The following is a 23,268-nucleotide window of genomic DNA, read 5'->3' as shown; positions in this document are numbered from 1 at the left end:
AGAACATAGATACAGGATGCCCTATATCCAGAATCGAAAGCACTGGCTGCATCCCAGCCTATTAAAGTGTTAAACGGACCTAATTCACAAAGTATTTTTAGAGCACCTCCTCTATGCCAAGCACTGTTCTAGGTTCTGGGGATTCAGCAATGGGCAACACAACTCTAAGTCCTCCTCCTTCTGGTGCCTACTTTCTAGACTTCTTTATCACGTTCTAGTTATTTTGCACCCAGGCCTTGGAAATATCCTAGAACTCAGCCCCAATCTCCCATAAGATTTACCTGAGGATGACAATCACTTCTCTGACAGCATAATGTCATAACTGTGACAAAATACTGAATTCAAGTTAAAATGCTCCAGGACTTAAAGATAGCCCAATAGCAAATAGTGGACTTTGTTTTTTTTTGTTTGTTTGTTTTTTGTTTTTTGTTTTTTTGTTTTTGGCTCATCCCTTGTAAGTCAATTATCACTAACCATTTGCTGCATTCATTTTGTAAACTTGTCAGTTTTCATTTATACAGGTGCAAAACCCAACATTCTCCTAGGCATAGGGTTGTGTGCATTTTTGTTTGTTTGCTTGTTTGTTGTTTAACATTGCCTACATTTGGAAAGGGTCAAGCTGATTATTTTACAATCTGTTTACATGAACTCCCATACTGGGGTGCAGCATGCCAAGTCTCATCTAAGTTCAGATGCTCGCAAAACCTCCTGGAAAATTAGAGTAGTGTTTATAACAGGAAACAGTGACCCCAAATACACAGGAGCCACACAATAAATGTCCTCAGAGATGTCTTCCGGGTCCTTATTAGGGACCTTCTTATAAATGAGATTGTCTGATAACTGTCTTCTTTACCTTCAGAAATAACCCCCTCTGGATGAGGCCCAAGACACTTCCTGAGTGAGAAATCTGTAGTGAATTCTGCTCTGTAGCACATGGTGTGGTTGTAGTATATTAGGATCTGGTGGAAATTTCAGACCTTGTTGACTATTTCTATTTTGATGCCTGGTACAGTGCTTTGCACATGACAAGTTGAGTCAAAGAATAGGTAAATACAGTCAATTCTCATTGTTCTTGGTAGTAATGTTCTACAAAGTCACTGTGAACACTGAATGAGTGAATCCTGAACCATTGCTCCTAGAGGAAACACAGGGTTAGGTTCCTGTGAGTCCCTGGTCACAATGTTTTAGTCAGCAGATCAAACCATAACCTCGATTTTGTGTATTTCTGTTTAAAGACACCTTATGTAATATATGTTGTTGATTTGTTCTATTGAACTCGTGGACCATAGCACTATAACTGGTACCTGAATAAAATTTATTTAGCACATTCCCTTTCTCCATAGGGCACATTGAAGCCTTCTTGAGCTTAGGAACACTATGCAGCACCTCAGCACTATGCTTAGGGTCATTTTAAGCAGCAAAATCACCCAGAAAAGCACAAGACTGTGAGTCATTGGATAGGGAGTTCTTCAAAGCACCTTCCCATTGTAAATATCCATGATGTGTTCCAGAAAAGTGACACATCCGTACTATTTTTGAAAATCATTTCAGAAAATGGGGAATTGGATGTTCAGATGGATAATGAATAATTTCATAAGTGCTCTTTCCCAATGAATATCTTCTGTGAGCTTAAGTTTCATGATATATCCTGTTCTTTCAATATTGGACTCATCACAGACTGTTAAAATGGTAGGCAAGTCGAAGAATGTTTCTGAATCTGAGGGGAAATCCACTAATAACAGCTACTCTGTTTATTAAATCACCCATAGGGCCTATTTTATGTTTTTGAATATGTGGCTTAAAACTATGAGCCTCAGCATCTTCACCTGAGAGAGGGGATTGATAATATCTGCTTTACAGAGTAGTTGTGATGATAATTCAGATACGACACCCAAAATTGCATGATGAACTATAAAGTGGCATTAAATATGAAGAATTACTATATTATTCCCTCTACTTTCAGCCTTATCCCAATTCAAGTCACTGACCAAGGCCCATATGAAGTCCAGCCATCTCCTTGAAGCTTTCCATAACCGCTCCAGCCAATGGCTCTCTTTCTACTTTGCACTGTAGCCACATGTGTTACATCCTACCCACGCTACTATTCAAATACTTGGTTTTTATTTCTTTAATGTGTTTTGTGTGTACACTAATTCTTAAAATTAAACTCTGGAAGAAAGAAACTCTGTCTCCTGTAGTGTAGTGCTCCACACATGGTAGGTTGTTGGTGCTTACTGAATGGGTGACTGGTTGGATGGATAGATGGGTGGATGGATGATGGGTGGATATGTCATCGTAGTTCTGTTCAGCTAGATAAACATGACATCTAGGAGGAGCCTAGATGTCATTAGCTTGATAGCTTCCTTTTCTTTTCTATTCAGGTGAAATGGCTTCAGCCCCCATCCTATATCCAGCAAGAGGTCCTCCACACTCCCTGACCCCTCTGAAGATTTCCAAGGGCGGCTTATGTTCTCCTGGGTCAGTCTCTGTGCAGCCTGCCTCCACATTAGCTCTGTCAGCACCAATGGCCAACATCTTCTTTCTTCAGTGCTTTGACTCAGGCTGAATATTGCCCTGCTTCTGCCATTCTCTCCCAACACCCTAACACATTTCTACACAGATCTCTATGAAGATAGATCTTTACTGAAGCTTTCAAAATGAGAAAAGGTGGTTTCACCACAGCACAGAATGGGGAATGATTGGTAATTGATTATTAATCACCATTATCCTTGAAAGCCCTTTGGCTATCCTTTCTGCCTTGATTTTCACATTGGTTGTCTTTTCTTCTCAGGCTTTTTCTCCAGCCTCTTGCCAAGTTGCTCAGCCCTTTCTAACCAAAAATTATGCCTCCATGACCAATCCCCAAATTCCAGGTAATTTTTTAGGGCAGTGCCATGTAGCTGTCTTTTGTTTTCATCTTATAAGACAGGAGTGGCATCATTTATACAAAAAAGTGTTCATCAAGATATCCCCCCCCCCCAAAAAAAAATGCTATCTCCTGTGAGATTAATGATTCCACTTCTCTGCCAGGCAAAAATAATGGAAAGCCAGTGTTCTGTTTTAAACAGTAAATATTTCCTGAATTTGTCAGTTTAAAAGTTATTTCACTTGAGCTTTCCAGCATGGTGTTAGATAATCTTGTTCTCTCAGGAGCCTTCTCTCTGGTAATCAAACACCCCAAGGACCACTATTCCATCCATCTCCAGAAGCCATCACAGAAAATTAACTTCTCATCTCAGAATGCTGTGTTCCATTGGACATTAATGATGACATGAGGTTTGGTCTGTCTTGAATATATTCAGTAAGTTATTAATGAATACCAGACACAGGAGTGCAGATTTTTTTTCCACATCATAAAACTTGATTATAAGAAAAGCTTATCTTATCATCAGCTACTCTCCAACTGGTTAAAAAAATATATATATATTTGGTTTTAGGGCTTCAGGACAAGAAGCTTAACCGTGTATATGGTGGGCCTACCAAATTTTCAATGTTAAACGACCCATTTCCCTCCATTTTCTGCTTTCTTCAGGTCCCAGCTTTGCTTTTCAAAAGAAATTTTGTCTTATAACTAATCCTACAATAGTCTTCCCTAAAATCCAATATCCTATCTGCCTGATTCTATTATGACCATTCTACAGCAGCTTTTATGACACCATCCACACGTGATATTCTGGTTCCACACACTATATAACTTTTCTTGGCAGAAGACATGTATAAACAAACATCATAAACAACAAAGTGTGTGTATTATAAATTCATCTTGGTGCCTAGCATAGTGTTAAGCACCACGGAAGCTACTAAAAAATAACCGTTTAACGTGTAAGCAACGTCTAGAATTGCTGACATTTTTACAATTTGAGAGTAAAATATAGAAACTGAACAAAGGATGAAATTTAGTCCTCCCTGCTATGCCAAGCAGAGAATTTTGTTAACCTGGTCCTTAGTCAATGAATATTGGGTACCATCAGTATCCAGTTGTCTGTTACGACCTGTGGCAGATATATATCCAAGATGAGGTATGGTGTTGCTCTCATGAAGGTTAAGATTACTATTTTTCGTTTGCTTCATTGGAAAGGCATCCAACTTTTCATACATTCATAAGCTATGAGCCATGAAACACCAATACATTTGAACTCAGGTAACATTATGGTAAACAAGAGGAAAAACGGAAATAGTGTCCATTAAAACATCTAGCAATTACTAATTCTTTCAAGGCTAAAAACAGTTGTCTCCACAAAGTCACTTGAGCCTAGTCTAATGGTTAGACAAAAACATTTTACAACGCAGACGTTTTTGGTAGACAATTGACTATGTCTAAAAAAAAAATTCTGTATTTTTAAAACAAAGACAGTAGAGTGTTGAACTTTCTGTCGAGGTCAGCTCTGCAGTAGCATATGTGATGATTTCATTACTGTCTTGCCTCCACTTCTTTTAAGAAATGGTAATGAAAAGTGTTTGGTTTCTTTTCTTAAATTTTCAACACCTCTGTTAGAGACAAAAATACAGTTTTCCCTTACAAGTGATTATTTTAAAATGTAAAAGTCAAGCAAACCATTAGCATCCTACCAGATTGTCAGTCCTAATGGTCATGAAAATTGGAAACAGGATGGTGACCCCAGCACATGCTGTCTTTTTGGAAACATTTGCAAGGGTGGCCTGGAACCTGTGAGGTTAGAGATAATTTAAGAAGTAATCTTATATGGCAAGAAAGCAAACTTGGAATCTTCCTGGAAAAATAAGCAAAATCAAAGGCCATTCCTATAAAATTTCCAAAGCCCTTCACTGGAGTATTGTAATCATTAAAAAAAAAAATCCCTGATTAGAAGGGTAATATGAAACATCGAATCTCATCCAACTTTTTGACAATTAATCACAGTTATGTCAAGTTATTACTGGGGCTATAAGCTTTAATTGTGTGATTAATCCTTTGCTGTATGAAACATTGGCAGATACTCTATGTATTTCATATATAATGAAGCAAACCATCATACCAGCCTATGTAAGACTCTTCTCCCATTGCTTTCCCATCAGCTAAGAACTAGATGGCACCGGCCTTCCCAAGGCTTTCGGGACACTGGCAGAACCAAGTTTTTTTTCTATGCAGTCTATGCAGTTCTTTCCTCCCAGTCTTATCATTCAGTAAACAGCTCGCCTCACATAGGTATTAGCCAGTCAGGGATATTCCCCCCCCTACTAAGGAGGGAACAGTAACAAGTCTTTCATTTGCTAACTTCTACCCCCATTTGGTTTATTTTGAATACTTTATTAAAAATAAAATATATTATTACCTTTCCATTTATCTTTCATACCCAGGTTTGTCTGAAAGATTGCTCTAGTTCTGGATACTATGGGAGCGTTGCTTTGCTGGGGCTTTTCTGGTATCTTAACTCAATGGCTTTTAATAGGGATGTGTGTTCCAGTGCAGGCTTTCCAAATGCTATTTCCTCCTGGTGTGCACGGAGAAACAATGCTCACAAGTTTTCATCTTTTAAGTTACTGAAAGGTGATCATATGGCATATGGCTGTTAAGTTTAACTAAATTTGGGGGGAGGCGAGATAGAGTGGAGTAGAGGCCTGGCCATGAATGGTCAGGAAGCTGGGGCAGTGCCACCTGAAGGGGCCAGGAGGCTGCGGGCCGGATGTGCACAGATCCCTGGGAGAGAAAAAAAAAAGAAGAAGAAGAAGAAGCCAGAGCAGCTTAAATGGTCAAAGAATCAAATGTAAAGTGAGCTGCAAGGGTCAGATCTGGACTGAGGCCCAAATTCTGAGTCTCCGCATCCGTCCGGGGATAAACTTGGCTCCTAATCAGGGCTGACAATTAGGCCGTACAGTTAATATTTTTACAGCTGTTTTATTAATAACACATACAGTGCATCCAGCCAGGATTTGTTGGAGACACCTCAGGAAAACGAATGATGTAAATAACAGATGGATGTAGAATATTCCTACAAACAGGCATAAAGATATTCCCTTCTTGTTTAAAAAGAATTTAAATAGACAGATTGTAGATAAACAGGCAGACAGAAAGGGGGAGAGAGAGAGGATTTATGATATCGGAGGTAGCGGCTGTATGCATTCACATGGTGGAGAACATGGACATAAACACACACGCTCTCTATATGGCAGGAGAGACTCAAAGCCTTGGCTTCCAGAAAAAATAAACTCTGTGGTGCAAGGGACTCAGCACTGCAGCATGGGGGCCGTTTGAAGCAGGTGTACTGATGTGGTTCATCTAATACCTCCTCCCATACATGTCCCAGGTTCAGAGATGACTCACGTGGCCTGCCCAGCCTTGACCCACAGGGTGGCCTGGGGGCATCCTTTCCTCTTTCTACATATGTCAATCTCCTTTTCGAAGACCCAGGTCGCTGTTTTCAGTTTTGCATCAGAACTGGGAGCAGTGATATTTCAATCTGAAAAGAGAGATAAAAAATTCAGGATCTTCATGTCTTTTGTTTTCACTCCTACTATTTTTTTTTTTTTTTTGTACTGCTTTTTCATGTGCCTGCTGCACTGTGCTCCTACCATACTTTGCAACCAGATGGCTCAGGAACGAAGAACAAAGGCCACTAAAAAGTGGGCGGGGAGAAAAGGAGAAAGAAGCAGAGAACTGGAAGTCAAGGCGAAATCAGAGATCGGAGCAAAGCTCATAGGATTTAATCCCCGGTACCTTTGGGTTGAATTGTGTAAGGAGCCCAGATACTCTTCTCGGCGATCTTCTCGGTGTGCGTTGTGTGTGTGTGTGTTGTGGTGTGTGTGTGTGTGTGTCTGTGTCACACACGTACATCTCCCCGGTTATTTATTCCACTGACAGGGACCAAAGCCAGAATTCTATTTTCTTTGGTTCATCTCCACGTTTCCTGACACATGTCAGAACCGGTGAGAGGTGCCTTTACCCAGAGGGAGAATTGTTGAGCGCAGATGTGGGCACGGAGGGTGGGTCCCCACACCTTGGAAGAGTAGTGGGGAGTTAGGAGGGCCCAGGAGTTGCCAGAGTTGCCTTTCACAGCTGGGCGACCTTGGGTAAGTCACCTTCCTTCTCTCACTCTTGGTTTCTTCCTCAGAAGACGTACTTCAAAGGGATGTTGGGAATGTCAAGCGGGCTGACATGTAAAATGCCTTGTAACTAGGAAAGCACTGCGTGAAAGCACTAAACCTAAGACTGCCCCTCCAGGGTGTGCCTTACACGATCAAGCTCACTCTTGATCTCCAGCTGAACTGTTTGTCTACTATTGGCATTTTGTGATTATAGGATGACCTAATTGTGACTTATCAATTACTTTGCACGTGAGCCATAGGAAGGTTTCATTTTTTTTAAAAGTGTATTTCCTCTGAGAGAGAGAAATAGAGAGCAAGCAGGGGAGGGGCAGAGAGGGAGACAGAGAATCCCGAGCAGGCTCTGCACTGTCAATGCAGAGCCCAATGCAGGGCTCAAACTCACAAACCGTGAGATCACGACTGGGGCCAAAATCAAGAACCAGACGCTTAACCACCTGAGGCACCCCAAAAGGTTTCATTTTTAATCAGGAATGTCTGTAGCTATAATGCCTGAAAGCAAAAGGAATGACTATCTAATGGTGAAATTTCATACACATTGATCAAACTCAGTCACATTAGAAGGGAAACATCTGTTACTCTAATCAGGGCTACCCACAGAGGCTTATTCAGAATCCTTGTAAAGCCAGGCCAGCATCCGTTCGTTTGTGGAAGTATTGAGTAGGAGAGGAGGAAGACCTCATGTGGGGTATGTAAGTGCTTATACTAAAGCCTTTCTTTTGCCTTTACACCCTCCAGCTGGGCTGAAGTTTTCTTCTCACTACAGTGTGCATAGTTACACTCCTCTTCCCAGCCTCAGATAGGAGGGGGACACTTGTGAGATTGACAAGGCTTGATATTTTCACGTGAAACCACGTCCACATCTTTTGCCTTCTCTCGTGTCATGGGGACTCAGGGAGGCAAGGAGGGGAATTCAGTTAAAGTGACTAACTTCTTGTCTTCCCAGGCCAACCAGGCTTTGGAAGTATGTAGTGTATGTTCCCCGGCCGAGAGGAAGGGGGCGTCATCCTTCACATGGGGATCTAGGCAAAAGGCCTGCACAGCCCTCTGACATGGGCTGATTGCTAATTGATGTGCTCAGAATCTCACGTGTTTGGCAGCAACTCATAAGAAAAATTAAGAAGGACTTGAGAGCCGGCCTACAAGTTTCAAGTCTTGGCTTTCTTGCCAACTGTATGTTCTGAACCTCTCTAAGATTGCTTAATTTCCTCAGTCCTTGTAAAACAGCATCGAGATTATCTAACACATAGGGTTGTTGAGAGTGTTCAGTGAGATGATGCATGGAAAGCAATTAACACGGTGCCTGGAAACCTAGTAAGTGCTAAAAGTTGCTACATTTAGTATTATCATTATGGGCTTAGTGAGCGTGTTCCTTCCATCTCCTAGAATCACAGGATATTAGAGCTGGACAGAAGTGTAGGAGTGGTTTTCAAGCCATTTGACCAAAATCTCTAGTAAGAAATGCATCCTATTGTATAACCTTGTGCAAAAACAAAACCAAACAAAAACAAAAGCCGTAAGTATTACTTGCCAGTAAAATGGAAGTATTTGCACATTTTTCAAAAGTTGTTAAGAACCGCCACTTGTGTGTGATAGCTTCTGAGGTTTGCCTCTTTGTACTGTTTCATTTCTTTAATTTGGTGAGCATCTTGTAGAGGAGCAAAATGATTTCCATACAGATACTATTAAAACAGAAATTTCCTGAAATAAGATGTGTTTACTCTCTGTGACACACTCTGATATTTTCTCCTTGGTTTGATTCTGTTTTGTTTTCCTTTTAAGTGCTGGTTGTGACCCAGTAAATCATTTTCAAAACCGAATGGGTCACCACTCATTGTTTGAGAACACTGATGTAGACAAAGCATTTCCTTTTACAGGTAAAGAGGCAAGACTTAACGTGGCTTGTCCAATGTCCTTCATGTGCCAAGGGCAGAACTGAGCCCTGAACCCAGGTATCGGGGCTCCCGAAATCCCAAGATACTTATAGTCACTGACAGGTGTTAGGCTGCAGGGCTTTGCCTTTGTTGTTTTTATGTCCTAAATAGCTAGAGCAAGGGTTCTCCATGATTCCTTGCCACTCAGAGCAGCCAAACAGACGTGTGCAGGTCATTCTGAACATGCTTGAGAATTTCCCGAATCTTAAGAAAGATCTGTTTTCTGCGCTGCATTGGCAACACAGTTGGAAAGTTACTTGAGTGTTTTTCAAAAATTGTTTATAGATCTGAAAACTGTTTGGGGTTTGTGATTGCTTCTGTTGTTTGCCTCTTTGTATCATCTCATTTTTCAAAATTTAATAAACACTTTGCAGAGGACCAAAATAATTGGTCACACATTTGTGGGTTCCCAGATTTGTTTTACATGTGTATGCAATACAGCGTAACTCAAAACATGTTCAAGCCCAGTGCGTCAAATCATCTCCGATGCTGTGGTCAAGACCAAAGCAGAACTCAAGTGAGCACCCATGGCCTCAGACCACATCACTCACGGGGCCTCTGACCACAGTGCTTGGGGGGCCAGATTCTGGCCCCAGTGACGCATATGGTGCCATCACAGCCCACGGCCAAAGCTGCTGTAATAGGCTCCCACAGAGGTCTGAAGACTCAGTCTGGGGTCTGCTAGGTTGGAGTCTTTGCCCAGTTTGTGCCACCGAAGGAAGCAGCAGCCACTGTATGAAGCCACAGGTGACAATGGTGCATCTGCCAAGCTCCTGTCACCTGGCCCACAAAGGGCTACCAAGCAGAGTTTTTCAGGGGCCCACCTGTAAAGCAGTAAAGATTGTATCATCTCTTTTCCTTCTTTATCTGGGACTTTTCAGGACCTCTTTTCGCCTTCCTATGATACATACAAGCCCACTAGTCATCGGAAGGGTGCTGAATCCTCAGTGGATTTTCTTTTTGTCCCAAATCCTATGCCCGTCTTTATAGAGATCATTGATCTCTTTTTACCCTGGATCATTCAGCCCTTGGGTTGTCTAGAATATTGAAATTCACGAGACAATCCCAAGACGATGTTTCACTTCCATCCCACCCCACTTTATCACAATAAAGTTTTTACCTAATAAAGCTGGTTAACTTGAAGGTATTGTCTCTGCTTTAACTGTCCTATGAAGAAGAAACAGGTTGAGAAGGCTTTGTGCAAATACCAACAGACCTTTAAACTGTGACAGTTTGGTTCTTGCAGAAATAAAGAAAAATAAACAGCCAGACTATAGAATCAGTCACAGCCCATCTGGGATGTTCAAGCCCCACATTTGGATGCCTCTGAAATCTAAAACAATCACATATTTGTTCATGAACTCGATCATTCAGCGGCACGCTTATCGGTTGGATTTCATTTAACAATGAAGTCTAGGTCTTTGCTGTACTTCACACTAGGCTAAGATCCAGGTTCATACTGATGAAGTGGATGGGAATATGGTATTTGCGGTTCACATGGGGATATCTACGCGTCTTCGCCACAGAGTGATGAAATGCTAGGCCCGTGGCTCGCGGTGCTTATTACTTGTTGATAGGAGCTATAGCCGCTGATGTTGTCTTCCTCTCATATTGTCATGGAGGGTTTTGTACCAGTAGCTGTAAGCCCAATGTGGCTCTTCCCATACAGCTCCAAAAACAGTTTTAAAATGAAGAAAGCAGTAATTCAGTTATGAATACAGTACCTAGAATGTTCCATTGTAGCCATGGTTAGGCCTTCAAACTTTTAGTCTTTTTTTAGCCATTCAGACTTTTAATCACTTAAATATAACCAAACTGGTTTGAAGAGTTATTTGCCCCAGATTGCTCCTTGGTTGATTATCTTCATTCATAGGTATAGTTACTTAAATGCAAACACCGTGTGAATGATCTGGCCGACACATGCCCCTTATATAATACTGTAAACTCCTTCCTGCTTCCTCTCTCACTGTGCAGTGATTAAGTTATAGTCTCTCACTCTAAGCCTAGCCTTCTGTAATCTGTTCTATGAAACTGAGACTGACACTGTGCAAAATACATTTTCCCTTTGTTTCCAATAGGAGGCAGAAGTGGAAGGAAGCCAGGAGTAGAGGAGAAGGGCCATCTTCCTTCTTATTGTCTGCTGTGCCAACAACATTGTCTCAGTAATGGCTCCTGACTCCAGCCCCTTTCAGCGTGCTCAGAACCAGCTACACCATGCCCCCAAGGAACTGCAGCATCTAGACGGTTCTCCTACCTGAAGATCTGTGTCCTGTCTCCATGTAGCCCCTCCTCTGAACTGCCAGGTCTCTGGCAGGGTTGTGGTTTTGCACTTTAATCCTCTAAATTCCCTTATTAAATTTCCCAGCTGAAATACTAGACGTGGTTCCTGTTTTCCCTGTGGACCGTGATTGGGCAGTGCTTAGCCCTGGAGTCCCAGAAAGGAGGCCCTCCAGGATGGGGTTATGGGATTAGTTTGATTCTGTCCCTGGGCTTGGGCACCTGCTAATGGAAATGAAATGTTAGTATTTCATGGCATAATGGCAATTCAATTTAGTAGGGCTAATTGTGATCAACTTCCTATCAAGTCAGTGTCTTAGGAGATGAAATACCTGCTGACCTTGGCCTTCATGGTAGCAGAGTGATAGTACTGACGACAGTTCCAAGAACACTGAGGTAAGAAGGCTGCTTTGGGTGCCTTGGGAGGTTTATAGGAGGAGAATGGTGAGTTCAGTGCTTTAAACTCTCAGCTTGAATTACAGTCAGAAAACTCGAGAACTTTTTCTATGGTGGCCTCAAAGATTGTCTCCTTATGATCACATAGCTGAACTCATTGAAAATCAGACTCAGAACTTAGATGTGTTGACTGCAAAATTACATACACTCGCCAAACCAATTATGTGAAAGTCAGGGCATTGACTGGGAAGAAGTGGGACCCTGACACATGGGATGGGGCATCTGGGTCAATGGAGTCAAAGTTGAGAATCGTGAATTTGAATCCTTTGAACTGCTTGGGGCGCCTGGGTGGCGCAGTCAGTTAAGCGTCCGACTTCAGCCAGGTCACGATCTCGCGGTCCGTGAGTTCGAGCCCCGCGTCAGGCTCTGGGCTGATGGCTCGGAGCCTGGAGCCTGTTTCCGATTCTGTGTCTCCCTCTCTCTCTGCCCCTCCCCCGTTCATGCTCTGTCTCTCTCTGTCCCAAAAATAAATAAACGTTGAATCCTTTGAACTGCTTGAATCCACTACTTGCCAGTAGAAGCAGCCCATTCTCCTGGGTTTGAGAAGACCAGCTTCCCTTTGCTTAAAGACCCTGCAATAACCTTGCTGGGGTGGCTGCCTTGTGAGAGAATGTCTATGGTCTTCAACACTTACCCCAGCTACCATTTACTGGTATAACTAGGATCTATACCTAACTAGGATCGTATCTCAGCAGGTTCCAGGGGGAGATAGCTTATACTTAAAAAAAAAAAAAAAAAAGTGAGATTTTTATCCCTTTATAATGACAGAAATTTAGCATATGTATGAGAATGACTTCTAAGAATGTTAGAACAAAGGGGACGAATATAACATTGGATTGAACTGACTTTATTGAGGTGAATGCACTTCACAGAGACCATAGGTTTCCAGAATTGCCCACTTTCCTCTTCTTGCCCACCTTCAAATCTCTCCAACTACCACCTCCATCTGGTCTTGTTCCTCAACTCACCAAAGATGATTAACCCTTCTCTTGCTCTGCCTCCTCCATTTTGCCATCCCCCCGTCCATTTCTCTTTCTCTTCCCCTCCTCCCTTTCCCTCTTCCTCTTTCCTCAAGAGAGAAGAATTGCAAGAAAAGTGCTAGTATTGGACCTGTATCAAAGGAAAGGAGATTCATAAATTTTGAAGGGAAATTAGACAAAAATAAGAGTTCATATCATTCAGTTCTAAATATAGTCGTGTTCCCTAAACTCCCCTTTTAGATTTTCCACTACAATTGTCATTCACTTTCTTATTTTCATCTAGTTGGGATCTTAGGTATAAGGTCTTTCACAACTAGGGCAACTGAGACCTTGAAATCTTTAATCATCTTCCTCAGCCATTTCTGTTGTCCTCTGTGGTATATTTCTTCTACTACTTATCCTTACAAATTATAATATTTTATTTCCACTGGGGGGGTTGATTTTTATTTATATATGTGTTTGCTTTTCTTTAATGACCTGGAACAGATTCACAGTTTTATAGCAATATTTTAAGGGGGAAATGCATTCAAAGTGGCAAATAACCAACTTCAAAGAGAATTCGAATTAGAACCCATTTTTAAGTTGAGTGTTGCTTGCATAATCCTTCAAGTAATGATTGAGGAAGGAAGCCAGTAATGAAACTAAATGATTAAGATCACAAATTCTGAGCCCAGGCTGCCTGGGTTCCAATTCCAGCCCTGTCATTTCCTAGCTATGGGACTTTGAGCTAAATATAAAGAATCTCTCTGAGCTTAGGTTTCTTCATTTGTAAAATAATACCTGTCACATGGTGGTGTTGTAGGAATGAAATGAGCTAGTATGTGTAAAGTGTAGAACAATGTTTGGCACTTAGTGAGCTGTTTATGTGTAAGTTTTATTATTAACACCCTTCTGAGGACCTTATTTTTCCTGATTTTATAGGTCGGAAACTAAAACTTAGAGATATCCACTAACATGCTCCAGCAGCATGCCTGATAAATGAAAGAGCTTAGATTTGAAACCACATCCATTAGATTCTAAAGTCCACGTCCTGTCTGTTGTGCCATATGCCTTCCCTTTTAATAATCAAACATATAGTAATAGATGTACCACATCATAGTACCCACAGATTAAATAACTTCCAATGTATAAGAGTTTCGTTTATGTAAGAGGCTTTCTTTCTTTCTTTTTTTTCATTTGGAAGGCATTTTTCAATGGCTAATATTATAAATGGGGTTAAACAGTGTGGGGGGAAATTATGGTGTTACTGACTATATGGAAGAGAATGAAAAGGAGATGGACAAAGTTGCCCTTTATTCTAATGGCCCTCAAAAATGGGCCACAAATCTTCCTGAAGGAATCATGTGATTTTTGACTTCTAGACTCAGAAACACCCTCTTATTTGATGCTCTAGTCTCCATCATTCATCTTATGTTTTGGGAAAAAGAGGAAAACACCCCATCATTCCTCACAATTTATAACTTATTATACAAAAAGGAACCTTTTAAATGTTATGAATTTTTAATTTTTTTTTCATTTAGTTGATTCTCTTGCTGAGAAAAGAGACTGCCAAAGAACTGTGCCTAGTATGAGCAATAAACACCAACAGTATCTGCTGCATTAATAATTTAAACGTAAATAGTCAGACAAAATGATCTGGCAGGTCCCACAGGTGAATCACGCAGAATTTTAAAGATGCTGCTATGCTTAAACCACATAGCTTTTCAATAAAAATTTTGCCCCAAATGTGGTCAGAGATGTGTTAGAGAGGCCACTGATTTAGCGTCCATTCTGCTACCACACTCGTCTTACTGTTTTCACCAAGATACACCTCTACCCAAGACCTCCATAAGTTTTGTATTATCCGTGGGGTCAAGTTCAAGGTCTTTTATAAAGTAGCTACATTTCATCTACCCCAAGCCGATACTCAGCATGGACTTCTGATTGACTGGGCATCCATTCGGACTGATCAGTCTCTGTATCTTATGTTTTTATTAATTATTATAATTACCATTGTGTTGGTTTTCTATTGCTGCATTAAAAAGTTGTCATAAGCTTAGTGGCTTGAAACAACACTAACTTATTCTCTTCCAGTTCTATGAGTTAGAAACCCAACACGTCTCCCTGGGCTAAAATCAAGGTTTTGGCAGAGCTACACTACCTTTTAGAAAACTTCAAACTTCTCTTCTGCTTCCCTCTTTCACTTATAAAGTACCTTTGTGAATAACAGGTCTACTCATATAACCCAGGATAATCCCCCTATTTTAAGGTTAGCTGGCTAGCAAACTTAATTCCATCTACAACCTTAATTCCCTTTTGTCATATATCCTAACATATTCACAGATTCTAGAGATTGGGGCATGAACATCACTGGGGGCCATTATTCTGCCTACCATACCCATTAATGCAATTATCCCTGTATACTATCAACTGCTCTTTGCTGAAATCAAGTTGAGCTCCTCATTGACTCTTGAAGTCAATGTCTTTTCCCATCTCTGTGCCTTCCCCTGTTTGCTTCTTCATTCCAGCTTAGCCGTGTCCTTTCCTCTCAAAGCCTGCCCATCCTGAGGCACCTGGGTGGCTCAGTCGGTTAAGAGTCCAGCTGTTGATTTTGGCTCAGGTCATGATCTCATGCTTCATGAGATCGAGCCCCATGTCAGGCTCTGTGCTGACAGTGTAGATCTTGCTTGGGATTTTTCTCTCTCCCTGTGTTTCTGCTTCTCCCCTGCTCATGCTGTCTCTCTCTGTCTCAAAATAAATAAACATTTATTAAAAAAACCCTGCCCATCCTTCCAAATCCAGCTTAAGTTTTGCCTCCCACATAAGCTTTTCCCATTTCAGAGCATTCATCTTATTTTTGTTTTAGCCCTCCTTTTGTGATTTTCCATTAGAATTATATTATGTTGATCCATATAAAATTGCCAATACTTTGTACTCACAAAAAAATTGCATATGATTTAACCCAATACTCACTATTTATCATTTAGTTGTTCCTAAATTATTTTATTTGTATTTGTTTTCTCTTCTCATTTTGATTGTAATCTCTTTGAAACTAAAACTATGTCTCATAGCTCCTTGGAATCATTCCCTTCCAACTCATGCTTGCTCAAAAGATAGTTCATTCAGTGTTGATGTAGCTGGGCAATGTTGTATCTGTTATCGTTATTTCATTGAAATCAACAAAATTAAAATCTTGCCAATTTAAAGGGAAAAATTAATTTATTAGAAGGATAGTGAATTTAAAACTCACACAACTGAAAAAGAATGGCAATCGTCAGAGAGTAGAGGGCTAAATTAACTCTAGAAATGCATATAGTACTGGCTATGAATGAATCAGTACCAAGAGGTTTGGTCCTGTTACAGAGTCCTGAAAATCCTGAAAGAGGGATTATCCTGATTTAGGCCCTTCCCTACTTTGTGAGTGGGGAATGGAGCTAACAAGGACATTTTGGTTGGCAGTCCACTAGGACCACATACAATGTAGGGAGAACAGTTTTTAGACAGGGTTCTCATACCAAAGACAGGATGTAGAGGTCACTGGCTAGGCAAAGTGACCAATGCACATGAATAACATCTAAACAGAAACTTCTGTGTTATTTGGCTTGTCAATACAAGGCAAGTAGGGATAATAAGAAAGAGTATGAAACAAAACAAGGGTAAGGATGACTTTTAATGAGCTATAGTCTACATTAAAATCTTCACCTCTGTTCTCCAACTAGGAATTTAGCAACACCAACAGCTAATATTTATTGAGCATATAATATAAGCCAGGCACTGTGCTAAAATGATACCTGCATTTTCTCACTGAATCCTTATGATAACCCCCTAAGTTGAGAACCATTATTGTCCCCATTTGATGATGAAGGACAAGGAGCAGAGAAGTTATGCAAGCTATGCACACCTTGTACCCACTAACTATAAAGGAGAAAATGTAATGAGGTGAGGCAGAAGAGGTGCAAAAATAGAGGTACACCTATATCATTTGGACTTTGGTAACATTTGAGAAGATCAGGTTAAGGAAAGACAGCTTTAAGTTGGGATTCATTCAGCTAGGAACTGTGTCTCCTGTGCTGGAAGACAGTAAGAAGTAGAGGGAAGAATAACTCTTTTCTAATGGGGTAGATTGGCACTTGGACAAACTATTCCAGTGCAATGTGAAAAGCTGTACACTAGAATTTTCTAGAATGTGCAGAATGAGTGAACTCAGAGGGTCCCCATGACCCAAAGGATGAGAGGAAAGGGGACGTTGAGGGAGTTTCTCTAAAGGGATGTAGGTCTTGAAGAATACCTAGGAAACAGTCACAGTCAGGAAGGCAGTTCTGAGGATATGTATATAGATGAGTGAGAATTCAGTATATTTAGGGAACTGCAAGCAGTGAGGTATGATTGAGGTGTATCAGTCATGATGGGAATTTGGGGATGAGAAGTCCAAGAGATGAGACGGAAGATATAGATCAGAGCCAATTTTTAAAGGGTTTGAAGGCTGTACTAAGGCATTTGCTTCTTTAATTGTAAACAATGGAGAGTCTCTGGATATTTTTAAAGTCTGTACATCACTCACAAGATCAGATTTGCTTGGGTGGACAATGTGAAGGTAGGCCTGGAGTGAAGGATGACTCCTTGTTTTCTGATTTAGGTAGTTGGGCAAATGAGGTACCATTTAACTGAGGAATGGATTCCAGGAGGAGAGCAGATTTGAGAGGAAAGAAAATGACTTTGATCTCCTTATGTCAATGTCCAACAAATGCTTGAAAAGGTAGGGCAGAGCCCAGGAATTATCAACACGTAGGGAACAAGAATTTGAAATAATGGAGAAGGTTAGGGATGGAATAGTGGATGAGCTCATCCAAGGAGAACATGTAAAATGAGAAGAGGGGTAAGAACAGAATGCTGGAGCCACTAACATTTAAGCGTTGGGGGAGGAAGATAACCCAGGCAGGGAGGCTCAGAAGAAGTTAAAGTAGTAAGAGAAATAGAAAAGAAAAAGTGAAATAAATAAAGATAAGAGGATGTGTCAGAAATACCAAGTTGCTGTGTATCCTTCAACTAAGAAGAGAATTCAATCTTTTCCATGGGATTTGGCTACTAGGAGGTTAGGGTGGTCTCACTGGCTAAAGTCTGTTTGCATGGTAGTCAAAGTCAGGAAGTTGAATGTACAGGGCAATTGAAGAACGGGGAACACGAAGAACATTGTACTGAGAATGAAGGACAGAGATGGAAGATGGTGGATTGATGGTAAGGAATAGTGTTTTCAGTGTGTGAGAAGCAAAGAAATATGTGGAGGAGAGGGGTTGGAATGAGGATGAATTGGATGAAGAGGGGGAGTGGGTGAATAGCAGGAAGGGACAGATTAGGGCCTATGTGGAACTTTGGTCTAGAAGAGATGCTGCAGATTTTTCCCCTCACACAGAGACACCCTATTTAGCTTACCCACAGTTCTTTCCCCCTCTCTTTTCTTTACCTTCTCTGGCCTTTCAAAATTTAGTCCTAATGCAGGAATCATGACTAAGGTCATGTATGCAAAGTGCCTAGCACTGTGCTGGTTACAGACAGAGGCTCCAATAATAGTCTATCTCTCTTTCCTTTGCTTTCTCTTTAGGCTGGACCACTCTCCCTTTCCATTTTCCCTTTGCCTATAAAGGACATGAAATACTTCAAAACTGAAATTACCAAAACTGACACATCAAGCGGCTGTGGCCATGTTGATTTTAAGAAAAGTCTGTGAGACACAGTTGGCTACAGCTCCTAAGACCCATCTATGGACAATGGGCTTCCTGCTGAAACATCCTCACCGTGGGCTTCACAGAGTCAGCCTGTGCAGATATTCTCCTTCTTTCTTCCGCAAAGAAGAAAGTGAACGAAGTGTGCCTAGGTCCTAATGCTCTATCCATAAAGGGCTCACGTGAGTAGAAGGTCAGCCTCTGAGGAAATAGATAAGGAACGTAATTCTGATGGTCTGTTCCATTTGCCTTGCCCCGACCCAAGTGATGACCACAGTGACGGCGTACAGGAAGCTAAGAAGAAACCAAAATAACAGAAACATGTGGAGCAATGGCCAGCCACCAAACTGGGATTTCCCTGGTCCAGTGAGATGTTCTGTGAAATCTTCCTTGAACCAATAAATTTAGGAAACACTATGTGCAACACTTACCATGCATATTAACAGTAAAGAAATTAATTTTTTTGAAAAAACAAGTACTTTAACACTTATTCGATCGTGGATTCCATTTTTAGAGCCGCATCCAGTAGAACAGATATAGAACAAGATTTGACCATGGTAATGGTAAACATTCAAAAAAATTTTTCAAATTGATTTCCCATCCTAGCTCAAAGACAAGCTATCACAAGTGATCCAAAATCAAGAAAATGTGTAAATGGGCTTCTATGGATTTGAATGAATAAAATTCCTATAGCATTGAAGAAAGATATATTTTAAGCCTATTTTTAGAAGATGGTCTTCCTTGGGTATTCCATTTGATGTGGAATCCAATATTCAAAAATTGCCATCTTTTTCTGTTGTACTTTATCCTAAATATATTCCATAGTATGTTTTCATAATTAATATGCAAATAGATGTATAGTTTATAATTAATTTCAACCGGGCACAGTGAAAAACTTGAAAACCTCAGCATGAAGGCATCTTTTTTGGTAGAAGTTCAATGAAATCCCCAAATGTCTTTGTTTTTGCAATCCATAATTTGCAGATTATTAATACAATAAATCCTTGTTGTCTGTGAGAGTTGGCATCATACCCACAAACTCCTGTGCAGAAAGCCCACAAAGTAAAAATCCAAATGGAAAGAAAAAACCATGTGGTTTCTGTGTACGCTCATTACCTGCTTCTGAAACCATAATATCTCGGCCTTTTATAGATCTTATAACAAGCTCTGCAGGAAGCAGCTGCAGTCATTAGCCATAGGACAGACTAAACACACAATCTGCATGGAAGGAAGCCTGGATCAGCTTGGTCTTTTGGACCCCCAATCTTAGGCACTGGACAGAGCACCGTCAATGGCATATTTTGTGTGTGTGTGCTTAAAAGACAAAAACAAAAACAAACCAGAAAGTAGCATGTTATATAAGTTGAAAGGCGTTGACAAATCAAAGATTCCAAATCGTCTCTCTGCCTTTTCTGGTGTGAGGTTTGGATTGGGTAAGGGGTTGCCCAAGATCAAGTGTCTAGGAAGATTGAAAACCAGTTCTGGCTTCTGTGTCTATATTCTTTCCATCCCCTTCCAGTGGCTTGTTCAGGGACCCTGGGAGAGGAACAGCAGCAGGATTTGGTGTACTTCGTGCCACTGAACTTCTTCAAATCTAGCCACTGAACTGCAACCATAGTGACTGCCAATTCAGAGTCCCTCTCATCACACCGTTCTAAGAAAAAACAAAAAAAAACACTAAAATGGGGACACTTATTCCCAAATCCCAAATTCAAATTCCATCCAGGAGCGTCTTCATATGGAAATCACCCAACTTGTCACAAATTCAGCCAGACTAGTTGGGGTTAAAGCACTGACGAGACCAAACACTTTGTGACAGAAGTCATAGCTGCTCCAGGAGTTAGGGTTCACCTTTCTGAGAGCTCTTCGGTGCCAACGCAGAACCAATATCCCAGCGTCGCTGGAGGGAATGATGGCGCCCTGCATTTCAGAGAAGATTTAAAACCAAGATCCTAACTGCTCATCATCATTAAAAATCTCCAGGCAGTTTTCATAAGAGCAAGGGGGTGGTTGCCTGAGGTTTTGGCTGACAGTCAACCCAACTAATTACATTCTGTCTACTGTGTCCTCCTGCAGTTTCAATTGGATGTGTTATATTTTTTTTAACTTCCTGTCCTAATCTGAATGTAGGGTTGCTATGTGTTCTTAAGCAGATGCTACTGTTCTTCCTGGTAAGAGAGGCTTTTCAGACTTGGTTTTTTCTTACAAAAGTTTTTAAGACTTTAAATTTAAAAAATATATATATTCTAGGGGCGCCTGGGTGGCTCAATCGGTGAAGCGTCTGACTTCGTCTCAGGTCATGATCTCGCGGTCCGTGAGTTCGAGCCCCGCGTCGGGCTCTGTGCTGACAGCTTGGAGCCTGGAGCCTGTTTCAGATTCTGTGTCTCCCTCTGTCTCTGACCTTACCCTGTTCATGCTCTGTCTCTCTCTGTCTCAAAAAAATAAACGTCAAAAATATATATATTTATTCTAAATGATCCTAAGATCTTCGTATCAAATAATTTCCAATGCAATGTTTGCAGATAATGAGTTATTTATATTGTTATTTTCTCCAACCATGCACTGACGTGAGCGTTCATTCTTAACCCCAAGGAAGTAATGTCCTACTTCTGGCCAGCATCACAGAAATACCCTTACCTTTCCCTGTCTCCTTGCCTTCGTGATGAAAATTTCTCCTGTTGCTCTTCCTACTGTTGAATTTCATAGTCAATTCCCACATTTTTCTGGCACAGCTGCAAGGAGAAAACCTTAAGTTAGTTTCATCTATTTGTCTATCTGCCTGTCTACCTATGTATTTTGTTATAAGTCAAATTGTTAAAATCTTACCTTCTCTGGTAGAGTTCCTCTGTGAACTCCATGAAATATATCCATCAATGCAATGAGTCCTTTGGTGGGAGCTCAGAAACAGGAAACGTGACTTTCATCCCTCCTTTGTCGTGCACCTGGCTTCTGGCTCTGTGGCCTTGAACAAATGCTGTCACCTCTGTGAGGCACACACTCTCTAGCACTGATGAGTGAAGAGGTGCCAATGGGGGATTCTCCAAGGATGCTTAACCTTTAACTTTATATACCTTCTTTGATGTTTAGAGATTAAGAAAATACAAGCTTGCATATAAAACATGTTTTAAAATGTTAATGCTGGATGTCAACTAGACTTATTGGGGTGGTCATTTCAATATCAAATATAAATATAAATATCAAATATATATAATATCAAATCATTATGTGGTATACCTGAAAAAAAGTTTTTATGATAGATTTTCTGTTTTGATAAAGAAATTACCAAAGTTTCTCGGATATTTCAGTTAATCTGATTAAAACTTCTGGCTACCATTTTGAAACACTTTCTGTATACCAGGTACAGATCAAGGCCCTTTATTTGTATTAATTCATTTGCTCCTCTACTTCAAGATAAAGAAACAGATGTACGAAAGGGTAATTTGCCCAGACTAGTCAGGATTTGCAACCAGAAAGTTCAATTCAGATCCACACTCTTCCCCACACTGCACCACTGCCTTCCTTCGAGGTGGGCATTTTATACATTTCAGTCCCCCCCCGCCAAACACTCATGAATTTCCACAGGAATGAAATATGTGTTGTCTTTCCTCCTTCACCCTCAAATAAAGATTTAAAAGAGAGAAAAATAAGATTATCTTCTGGGAGTTAAACTATAAATACACACATGAAGAATCAAAGCAAAGATATCCAAAGTCATTTAAAAAATAGAAGACATCTTAATTCGCGTTCTTCAGCTCTGTGTGGACTTGGTTTTTAAAATCATTTCCTTACTTCTCGGCATAGCCTTGCTCAAGACGTAGGTCTCCCTTGCCCATGTCATCTCTATTTCCTGCAGGGATGCCAGCAGAAAATAAACTACCTAAAGAATAATTTATCTTTATTAAAAAATGAGTCAGTCAGAAGCCATTTGGTTGGCCATGGAAGCATTGAGTGTGTCCTTGAGTCCCATATCACCAGTGCCTGCTGGAGCTCAAGCCAGAAGGAAGGATCCTTTGGGGAAAACTTGACTTGATTGCTATGGTGGCATGTGTGTTCCTGTGAGAGAATGGATGTCTCAGGTAACTCGGCTTGAGCACTTTGTCTTTAGACCATATAGCTACATTCCTGTGTGCTTACTGCAAGCCCGTTAAACTTTCTTCTGTTGATGAACTGCCCTATCATGGCAATGCCTACAGGAGGTAAGATTGTAGCCCTGTGAGCGTGACCTACACTTCTTGATGCAAACCAGTTATTGGCATTCTGATTGGACGTAATCTCAGGAGCTGTGCGCATGTGAGTCTGTCCTTGGAACTTCCCCTCATCAGTATGGTTGCAAACCCAAAGTCAAGGGCCACACCCAATCCCATGGCACGTTCATGATGTAAATGCCCCAGCTTGGGGCCTTTTCAGGGGCGTCTCTCCATGACATGCCTCCATATCTTGGGCCCTGCATACCCACTCCTTTACACTCCCTCGTCTAAAGGTTTCTTTCACTCCAATAGAAAGTCACAACAGGTGTGTTTCTGAAGCCCAGCTTTCTGTCTTCAGTACAATAAGCAGCAGTTTTCAGTAAGGGATGAACATAGCAGTACATATTTATTCCCACAGGTACATATTGGTTTTTATATTCACATGTGTGCTTCCATTTGCAAGACAAAAAGAAGTACAAAATATGAAATAGCAGCAAAACTAGAAGTGCAGAATTTGTATTTATCAGAATGGGATAGATGTCAGGATAATAAGCATATCAAGGGAACAAACAGTCTCCTTGAGCATTCCTGCCTGCCAGGCCATGTGTGAGGCAGAGCAGAACCCCCCTTCCCTCCTCTTTGGCTGAACATCTCTAGTGATTTAAAATTCAGACAT

The sequence above is a fragment of the Lynx rufus genome, unplaced genomic scaffold (genome assembly GCF_022079265.1).
Source record: "Lynx rufus isolate CCGP_SWC_20201006 ecotype Redwood Valley unplaced genomic scaffold, mLynRuf1.p SCAF_20, whole genome shotgun sequence".
Lineage (NCBI taxonomy): Eukaryota > Metazoa > Chordata > Mammalia > Carnivora > Felidae > Lynx > Lynx rufus.
Note: the sequence above shows the minus strand (reverse complement) of the source record.